The sequence below is a fragment of the Haplochromis burtoni genome, unplaced genomic scaffold, assembly GCF_018398535.1.
Source record: "Haplochromis burtoni strain Fernald_Lab_line unplaced genomic scaffold, NCSU_Asbu1 Contig_95, whole genome shotgun sequence".
Classification (NCBI taxonomy): Eukaryota; Metazoa; Chordata; class Actinopteri; order Cichliformes; family Cichlidae; genus Haplochromis; species Haplochromis burtoni.
In genome coordinates, this window is record NW_024582456.1 from 1,597,219 (window position 1) to 1,608,144 (window position 10,926).

The window sequence follows — 10,926 nt, forward strand, 5'->3', positions numbered from 1 at the left end:
TCCTGATTTTGGCATAATAACTAGTTACCGTGCTCGTTACCACAATAATAACGTAGTTACTGTAACGCGTTACTTAATAACGCGTTAGTCCCAACACTGCTGGTGACATACACGGATGTTAATGTGCCACTATTTGTACACAGAGGGGTGAGTTGAATCTGCGTCTGTTGCTCTTACTCACTCGTCTCTGTTAGTTTCTTTTACCTTTGCTTACATTCTTTCTCCTTCACTCAAAGTCACCCAGTTTCACCCATTCAGTTAATCACTCACTTACTCATGCACTTTCTTTCTGGCATGCTTGAACTCCCTCACATCTTTTTTGTTTTCCCCTCTCCAGTCTGGCATTACCTCGTCAACAAAGCGCTGACCTTTGAACTCTCTGATTTCATTCCACTGCCTGCCTCTTCCTTCCCTCTCCACCTTCCTGGCCAGGTCATGACTTGAGAAGTGTGCGGCTGTGTTTGGAGATAGTCTTGTGAATTACTGTTCATATGTCAGCCTGTGGTTTACAGCACGTGTTGAAATTCTCCTTTGTTGTCTGACAGTGGCAGAGTGCGGAGATGGTTTACAGTTGCATGCGGGGCTGGAGGTATCTGGAAAAGCCTTGCCAACATGAAAGAGAAGCAAATTCCTCATATTTTCCCCCCCGTTACATTTTCAGCACCAAGATCCAAAGTAAAAACCATTTGAACACCTGGGAGAATTTACCCTGCCAAAGAGCCAAATGGTCAACTTACCATCCAGTCCAATAACAACGCTTCATCGTTAAATGGAATTCTTTAGAAAAACCAGACGCAGGCTGTAAAATTATTAGATAATTGATCAAAGCTGGAAGTGCCTCAAGACTCCGGTTAATGGTAGACTGGAATCAGACTTGTCTATAGTGACACATGCTGACTGAGGTTGTTTTTTTCTGCAGCCCCTGTCTGGCTTCTGGCCTCAGGGAGGGTACATCTCTGAGCTGTTGCTTAACACAGCTGTGGGTAAACAGGCTGTGTTTAGATGCCCGTGTCTCAACCTGTAGACACGCGAGGACGCAGAGGCGCACAAACCGATACAGAGTGGGTGTGCTCGAAGTGCCACACCAAAAACTCTTGCCACAACTTGTTAGACTGAATGAAATTGTACTCTTGCACACCTATAGAGCATAACATGCACGCATCTTTTGCACACTGCAGAGAGATGTAGGGCTTCTAAGCAGGGAAAGTAACAGCATTTAATCCTGAGTGGTGTGTAATCTGAAGCCGGTTTCGCTAAAAGAGCTTATTGTCAGAAAGCGGAAAAAGTAAACATCATTTAAGGACGTTTTTGTGGGGGATAACTCACTGAAAGGCCATACTGTACACAGGGGAAAAAGAAATGTCTGTTTCATACTTTTACAGAAACTGTGCCATTGCAGAACAGTCTGTAAAAATAATTGCATTAAAGATAATTAGCATATCTGAAAACGCTTTACAGTGACCTCCTATTAAATCAAAATATCAAAATTTTCCTTTAAAACAAGGTGTGTGTCTTTCCATGTATAATTCCACCAAATTAAAACATATTAACATCGACCATCATATTAACAGACCACAACTGAGTATGTTACCTACAGACAGCTCTAATCACAGTCAGTGACTCTGTCATTACTCACATCATAGGCTGATATCACACTGAAGATTAACAAGCAGCAATTAAAAACCTAAACTGGAGCAAATATTGTTTTTTGACTCATTATTGGGGAGGTGAAAATACATCCATCCATCTTCTTAACTACTCATCTAGCTCAGGATGTCCCTGGAGTGTATCCCATACTTTGCTACCCCTCCCCCCTCTTGTGTTTAGTTGTTTATATATTATTTATGTAATATGTTTACATATTATTTATATTTTCACCAGTTGTTGTTTTTGTTGTTGAGAATTTTAATTGTAATTTTTGTATAATAGTTTCTCAACAGTACTTGTTTGTTTTTAATTTGTTAACTAGTTTGCGTGCACTTTTTAATTAATATTTTTCCTAAAAAAATGGATAACAATCATTTTCTATAAGCATTTTGTATTTAGTGTCCTGAGTTTCAGCTATTTAATAATAAAAAAGGAAACATCACAAAAAATAATTAAGGTCATGAAAATTGAGATTTAGCAATTCAATGAGGCATCCACCGTATTTATTGAAAAGTATCGGTATCGGCGATACTGGCCCCTATTTACTTGGTATTGGATCGATACCAAAATATGTAGTATCGCACACCACTACTGTAACTGTTGGCATGATGATATTGTATGAAGTCTTCAAATAAACCAGTGACAGAAAACCACTTGCGTCTGCCTGTGCTTCGAGGGAATTATAACTACTGCCGCGTCCATCCAGACATAATTCAGTACATCATCACAATGTATTTCCAGCAAAAACAGGGTAACACAATGGAAGTCAGTAGGTGAAGTAGAAAAAACAAAGAAAGGAACTCCCTGCAAAACTGAACAAGTTTCCTGAACACATGTAGCACTATGCTGCCACCTCAAAATATCTTCCTTTATCACTGTAATCACTTTCCACTCAGTTCTGGTTGATACAATTACAGAACATGGCGGCTTCTTTCCTGTAAGTGTCTACACTTTGTCAGGAGGACGTGATCAGTCAGAGAGGCGGGCCACATTCCACAATGTTATTTCCTAAAAGGAGCCACTCAAAGCTTCTGATATGGTCTAAGCACAACCCCTGATACTGTGATTCAGTGTAGAAACAATGCATTTTTTTAACCTGCTGGCAACAGGTGGTTTCAACAAGTGTCAGACATATTCTACACAAGCATTCATGCAAATGTACGCCCTTTGCTGTAGTACAGTATATTGTGCACAAACAGTGGCAAATCATTTGGTACACCGATTTAAGAAAAGCCCAAAATATTCTGGTGTCCTGTCTAGACAGGCCGCTGCAATTTAGTTTCCTAGAACTCCACCTGCAGTGATTAAAACTTGGAGATGCTTCTCTGCTTTTACGTGACCCATTTTTACACAGGATACGATGGTTCAAACTTGAGCTTCAGCCTGGTTTTGGCAGTGAGTTTGTTCAGCTGTGCGGGGCTGGACTCGCTTGTCCCACCAGTCCACGTTCACCCTAACCGACCAACATGCAGCCAACAGCAGCACAGCATGCAGCTGCCTCTCGGGCTTCCCTAAGCTGACCTGCAAGGCCGTCAAGCAGGAACAGCAGGTCAGACAAACGTGACAAAGGTTTATTTATTTTTGTTCAGTCAGACAGTCACGGACCATTTCCCTCCACAATGGTTTATTTTCACATTGACGGCATCCATTAGCCCCTGAGCATCCAAAACAGGGATCTGCGATTTGTGCATATGTAAGCTATAAAGAGCAGTGAGTGGTGGGGCAAGTGCAGCTCTGCCTGCCTCTAAACCAGGAGCAGTATTTGCGTTGGATAGGAGGGATTTGGAGAGATGTGTTTCTATTCGTTGCTCTGAGCTCTGAGCCAACTGGTCCATTTTCCCCGATCCACTTTCACAGGCTGCTTTTATCCTTCACAAAGCCCAAATACCGCAAGGAAAATGGGACGGGGCGGAGTTCAAACGACAGCTCAAAAGTTTTATGTTGAGACGAATTAGAAATGACTTTTTAAATGCCACTCTGTATGTGCTGCCCTACTGTAAGGACTCCGCTAATGAATTTAATGTGCAGTTTTTGGCATAGGATGTTCATTTTGCTTTTTTGGCTGATTAAAACGTACAAGAGATTTATAGCTGCAGGGGAACTCTGGGTTGTTTGGTCCTGCGGGCGTCTTATTACGCTTTTTTAGTTTCCCTTGTCTGCGTCACCACTGCATCAGACTGTGTTTACCATTTTACATACGGGCTGGTAGGGAAATATTGCTCTTCAGTTGTAATTTCAGGCTGATAGACTGAGAGCTATCATTGTATAGTGCATAAGGTTTAAGATGAGAGGTCTGTGGAGTTCATTTTATTTCCAATTATTTTGCAGTTTTCTTTTAGAGAAATGTTCCTCAGCTTAAAAAAATGCATCAAGTTCAAAGGGAGTTACATGAAGACTAAGAAAGAAGATTTAAACACACGTTTCTGCTAATGTGAGTCTAAAAGTCTGCAGCTGCTGGTTGGAAAGGTTCAACCTGCCTGCTGCATGTAATTATTTACTATTCACTGAAAATGGCACCTTTTTTTTTTTTTACTTTTGGAGCACGTCATTTGCATTCGCTTTGTAATTTTGAGTCTTTGTGAAAATTTTTGTGGACAGCTGTAAGGAAAGTGGTGCCACTTATCATCAGAGGTGGTCCCACCTCAACCTCAGACCTTTATATGTATTGTAAAGCTTGTTGCTCTTATTTTACTTGATCATTTAGGCTCTGGTGCTTGACCGGAGGCCTGGGAGCTTGAGGGTCCAGTGCAGTATCTTTGCTGTTCCTAGGACTGCAATCTTCTGGACAGAGATCTCAGGTGTTGTTCCTGGGATCCCATTTTGGTGGTTACTGCCCTGAGTGTGCCGATTATTACCGTTGCCTGATGTGGACCGTTGCCATAGATATTGCACTTAGAGCTATACATATATAAAATTTGCCACAATGCTGAAATTTTTGACTGCCACAACTTTATTGCTGTACATATCCCATATAGTCAAGTAAAAAATAGCTTTGGGGGTAGTTGGCTCTCAGACTTCATGTGTTGGTTTTAGTTTTTACAGAATGAACTTCTGCATCTGATCCGTCACGTTACAGTTTCCCCAAAACACTCCTTCTTTACTCTCTCAGCACTGGGAGGCAAAAATCCACGATGAAGAAGATTTGCCACCAACACCGCTGACAGATATATTTAAAACCATCACTCTTTCATTGCCAACTCATCGTGAAGGTTCTTCCATGGGCCGAGTGACATGATGTTTGGGTTGGATGTCATACAGGGATTTATCTAAACTCAGCTGATGATGTGATAACTGACAGGAAGTCTAGCAGAGAGCAGAGGGATTTTATGCCACACTGGCGACGGGTGTAGCTGGAGGCATCGTGCTTTTAGATTGCCCTTTATCCATTCAGTTTATTTTTCTTTGTTTTGTTTCTTAAATCCACCCTGAGGTAACTTTTTTTTAAAAAACTGGGAGGAACTTGGGATGACCACACAAAACACATCTTTAGCTGTAACTCACAAATCCATGCAATGATTATTGCAAAATTTCACACAAATGTCTCAAAGGATTCAAGCAGGAAGTGAAGGCATTTTTACATCTGAAAGGTCAAAGGTCATTTTCAGTTGGATATCATAATGTTTTGCAAAAGCACTTTAACCATTTTCAAAGCCGCGCAGAAGGGAAAATAGTGAGTCAAAATATTACTGTATAGCACTGTGTGCACATATGGTGTTCCTGTTCATACTGAGGCTCCATCACTCCTGGCTCTTTATGTGTAAATGGCATCGTTACGTACTCACGTGTATGAACAGGCTGTGCTGATAAGAGCTTGGCTACAACCTATTCCTTGTGTGATTCTTTCTGCACCTTCACTGAGAATCCACATTTTAAATATACATATATCAGGTTGAGATCAGAAGAAAAATAGGATACTTTCATTCTTTCTATCTTATAAAAATAGGTGTCACTAGTATTTGGAGGTCTATAAAAGAAGGTGACATCTCTGCTTCCTCAGATCGAACATTTATAGAACATTTATCAGTGCTTTCTTAACTACAAGGAGACATTTGTCTTGTTAACAAATCATTGCTGGCTATAAAGAAAAACTGATCATATACAGTATGGTAGCAGGCACAGGCTTCTATCCAGCAGGAAGTAATAACATATAATTTGATCCTTTGACACCACAGCATGTGCACAGTCGTTTTTGTTGTCTGGTTATTTCAAAATATGACACATTATTCAACGGAAAACACACAAACACTGTGTAACAGTCATCTTTTGTGGTTGCTCACTGATGGCGTGTGAGTATGCGTATTTGAACGTGCTCGCACAGGCACGGAGGGAGTGTGGCGGGCCGAGCAGGTCTGATATTATTAGCGGGTGCTGAGCCACACAGACACAAACACACGCGCACACACCTACACACACCTGAGCCGCTGGGTTAGAGTGACTGTGCAGTAAGGGATGCAGACTGTGACTCACACCGTGAACATGACACCCGCACTGTCCGGGCCATCGCATGTCACCGAGACACACCCTGCTTGCGCAAAAAAAAAAACCTCAGCTTCTGACGCAAACGAGGCAAATGAAAATGAATGAAAATGAATCCTGCCTGTCCGCCCCTCGAGGCACAGAAAGACCTTGTAGGCCTACGAGTTTTGTTTTGTTTTTTTAAATGTAATTTTATGGCTGCACCGGCAAGTTTCCATTGATTCATCTATTGATTACCCTGAGAAATGTGTTGAAATAAATGGGCCCACCTTTTTTTTAAGGATGAATATTTCATCCACATGTGTATAAGTTTATTGATAGCATGTGGCTCCATTTAATGCAGACACATAAAACAACAAGCAGGAAGCATTAAAACCATGTGAGCCTGGCTTCGCTCGCTCTGCAAGGGACCCACTTCTCAATTCAGCCTGTGTGCTCCCAGCCCAAAAAAGGGACACACACACACATACATACATACACACACACACACACACACACACACACACACACATAGCTGTTCAAGCAATTAGGCACGCCTGTTCTCCATGTTGGAATAATAAATACAGACTGAGGGGTACTGCCCCACTATACCCAGTTAATGCATCTCTTTTAGCCCTCCGTACCTTATTAGAATAAACAGAAGTGGCGTGCAGGTTTGGCAAAAAGTTGACGAGTGGCAAACAGACCAAAGGGTTGTAGGCGAGCTCACATACATCTCGTGGTTTGTTTAAGCTGACCACAGGAGCAGTTTGTACAGTGTGAGTGTGCCTGGCGGTACAATCAGCGTGAGAAAGTTTGGTGCATTTTAAATTGACTTTGGTTTGCTCGCCTGTGATTGACCAGCCCCTATTTTAAAAGTGCCAATACAATAACAACCCCCACCCCACCAATGTGGTCTTCTTTAGAGGGGGTAAAACAAAAGCTTATTTGAACAACAGTCTCACTCGTTCCTGGCAGCGGGTATCATTTATTTGTGACAACCAACAGCGCGGATGACTCCCTCCATGGTAAACAGTCATAAAATAACCCAGGATTCAGTTGCATAAACACAAATAGCTGACTATTCATAGCCCCAATGAGAGCTTCCAGGGACACCAGAGGGCATTGAAATGCACTATCGCCACTTGTGGAGTTATGACAGGGTAGGAACTGAGGCTGCCTGAAGTGCTAGGTAAACAAAGGCATTTGTTTACAACTTCTCCTTTCCATTGAGTTTTAGTTTTTGTCTCCCCTTCTTCTTCTTCTTCTTCTTCTTCTTCTTCTTCTTCCTCTTCTTCTTTTTTTTTTTAAAGGTATTTGCTTCTCTTTTCACAAAGAGAAGCACAGAGAAACACTCTGTTTTGTTCCTCCACCCTGTAATTTCCCCTCACACAAACTTTGCTCCGGCCATCAGTGCCACAACCTGAATAAGGAAGGGGTTTTCACGTAGACAAAGATGCTTTCCATCAGTGTTTTGCTTCTTCCGGTGCTTGTGCACACTGATTTGGTCTTATGTAACTCTGTCACGTGAACCTCTCTACAGATTGGATGGTAAAGGTGTCAGAGCTCCCCCTAATAGTTGCAAGCTATTTTCTCAATAAGACATTAACTTATCATTACCACCACCACTGACCACAGTGGAAGAGGGTGTGAGTAAGCACTGTGCTGATTGATCGGTCTGTTTATTTTTTCATTTTGCCTGACAGGAATTTCATACTTTAACTTTCAGATCCCTTACAGATGGCCAAGCCAGGCCTTTGAATCCCCCACTGTAATTAACCTTTGGAGGAGAATAACAAACCAGTCCACAGGGGCACTGTGGCCTGGCTCAGCTGCTTTGATGTGGTTCCTGTGTTTGTTCTGCCAATGCACTGAAAGGGAGGTGAACTCTGTCGACGTGTCCGTGTCTCCCGATGGGAGGATGGTGCCGGTGGGGGTGGGGGGCTCACACCCGTGGGGGTCTGACACACCACAAACTCAACCAGCATGGGAGGAGCTGTTATCGTCTTTCTGAAGCACTGGCTACATTTCTTTACAGTCAGGACCCGGGCTTTGCCCAAAGTTTTTTTTCTTGCTGCCTTAAGTGACCCACAGGACCTAATGATGAGCTTAGGTGATGCATTCACTCACTGATTGAGAGATAGCTGCTCTGTTGATAGCTCTCAGATAGCTCTTTTGTCTTTATGTGTTATCTCTGTTTACCCAGAAATCATGTCACAACCTATGATTGGGGAATGCTAAGTAGAGCATTCATATCTGGCTTTGGATTCTTTCTCCTGGGCTGTTTTACTTGTTACACAACCCTTGAGGTTGAGTAATGTGTCAGTTTGTGTGTGCTGCTCTGTCTTTTCATCTTATCTTAAGTAATTTTTTTCCTGTTAAATCCTCTGTCAACTGGTTTGTTTTATAACTTACAAAGTTTTTATATTACGCCAGTGATTATTCAGGTAATTTTTATTTAGTAGTTTATTTGTATTTATTTTACAAACAACATACAACAGTGTCACTTTGTTAAAATATGTGCTAATACTATAACTCATACATAAAAGTGGATTGTTGTGCACCCACTTCCAGTGATCAGTCAGTGGCCCATACTTTTACCCAGAGCGCTGCATCTGGGGTGCTTTCCCTTCAGCATTGTCTCCATGTGCATTTCTAACAGGCCTGAGAAACAATGTTGGCTTTGTGAAGGGATTCCATGAGTTTTCTGTTAGGGACGTGGCATTTCAGAGAAACAGATTCCTTTGAATGTGTCACAATGGCAGTGGATTTTTGTGTTTCAAAGTGTGGGTTGTTTGCAAAATGGGCCTTCAAAGGTATAACACGCTCAAAACTCAGTTAAACAGTATACGTATACTGATCTTCTTTACAAGCTTTTAACTAAATACTTATCTGTTTCCTTCCTCTTTGCAGAATTGTTGCATGTATGTGCATTTTGTACGCGCACTGCAAAATTTTCCACTGACCCTGATTTGTCAGCGGGTGGAAGGGGGTGCAGAGCAGTGCAGCAGCTCTAAGCTGTTGACAGACTAGTGCTCCATCCTATCGGCTCTGTATAGCTGACATTCTGGCTCAATGGGCCGTTTCAGCACCTCGACACTCTATCCCAACAGGACTGCTAACACCTCGCTAAAGCTGCGCTATACATTCTTTTACCCTGTGTCTGTGTTTTGAAGTACAGCTGTTTATGTTTGATCAGGTCTGGCTAAAAGCTAAGTGTAACACATGATGATTTTGTGCATTCAGTACAAGAAAATTGTTGTTGTTGTTGTTTTTTAAAAAGGAAATTTGTTGTCAAGAAACCAAAAAATTAGATAGTAAATCTATGTTATATAAACTGCATAAAAACCCTAAACATTTTCTCACCTTTCAGCTGAATGTTTTTGTGAGGGATGGATACACATATCTCACATAAACACAGTTGCTCTATAACACAAGCCTTGAAACCAGCGACTGAGACCATAAACATATTGGAAAAGTGTTCACTCAGATCATGGATCAAGTAAGAAAAAGGGTTATTTTCTGTTGGACATCTATGCAACCTGACTTCTTTTTGAAACTACAGTGTCTTCCCCTGCTGGCCATTACAAAGAGTGCAGGTTAAATCTGTGCACTCTCAGAAAATAACCGTTATAACTGAGACAATAAGCACCATGTTCATGTATACAAAGGGACCAAAAAGAGGTGTTACAGTGTACCAGAGGAAGATGATCCAAGGGCAAAAGATGGGTGGCTCTAATTATTTATTCAGCTAGATTAAAAATATAGCTTGAACCCAAAATTATATTTTTTGTTGCGAATTATTCCTGCACATGTGGCGATACAGTGCTAATGATAACTTTTCAAACATACATGTACTGTAATGTGATATGACACATTTATTTAAACAGATGTGTAAGCAGTTATCATAATTAACTGAGTGGAGGAAGCTGATGTGCCCAGGAAAGAAACAAATGTACCCCCACTCCCACAAACACACTCACCCAACAAAACAAAACAGACAAACATGAGATGAAACAATGAAAACAAACAAACAAACAAACAAACAAACAAAGCAAAGAGGGCGTGCCCTGTTGCTTGCACTCTGCTCTTTTTATAACTCTCTGCGGGTTCACGGAGGCTGGCTCCTGCATGGCTGCCCAAGGCATTTGGTTACCAAGAATTTAATGTGCGCGAGCTTACATCAGAGGCCACTCGCTCGAGTTTGTGACTGAGTGCAATCTCATGTTGTGACAGCGTGTGTCACCTTTACTGGCTGCAAGGTCACAGAGGGTGCAGGTTTAGGGTGCATGCATAAAAGCAGTTTATGTGAGCCATATATGAAAAGTGAGTTACTGTCAGGTTTATAGAGGAAATTAGTTAAAAAAAATATATTGTTACTGTTTGCTTGTGTGTGACTGGAGTGTGTAAATAGAGGTTTGCAACATGATGTAGACACAGCGAGGTGTTCACACAATAAAGTGACATAAAGAGTCGATGTGGTAAATGTATTTTGGTTTCCTGTAGTATATAAAATTATAACATTTATAATAAGATAATTTATTACATCATAACTTTTACATTACAAAGAGCAACTTATTCCATTCTAAATGTGTAATACGGTATTTATTCAGCTGTATGCTGTGTGTGGTCAGTAACTTTGTTTGTGACCATCTACATGATAACGGCAAGTTTCCAGTTTATACATATTTGTTTTGAGGTGTTTTGCAATTTGGAACAGCTTTCACCATGTTAAAGGCTAATTTGACAAAATGTAGCTAATAAGAAGGCCAAGTAGTTAGATGAGCACACACACTTTAAAGAAAGCCTAACCAAACTCAAAGG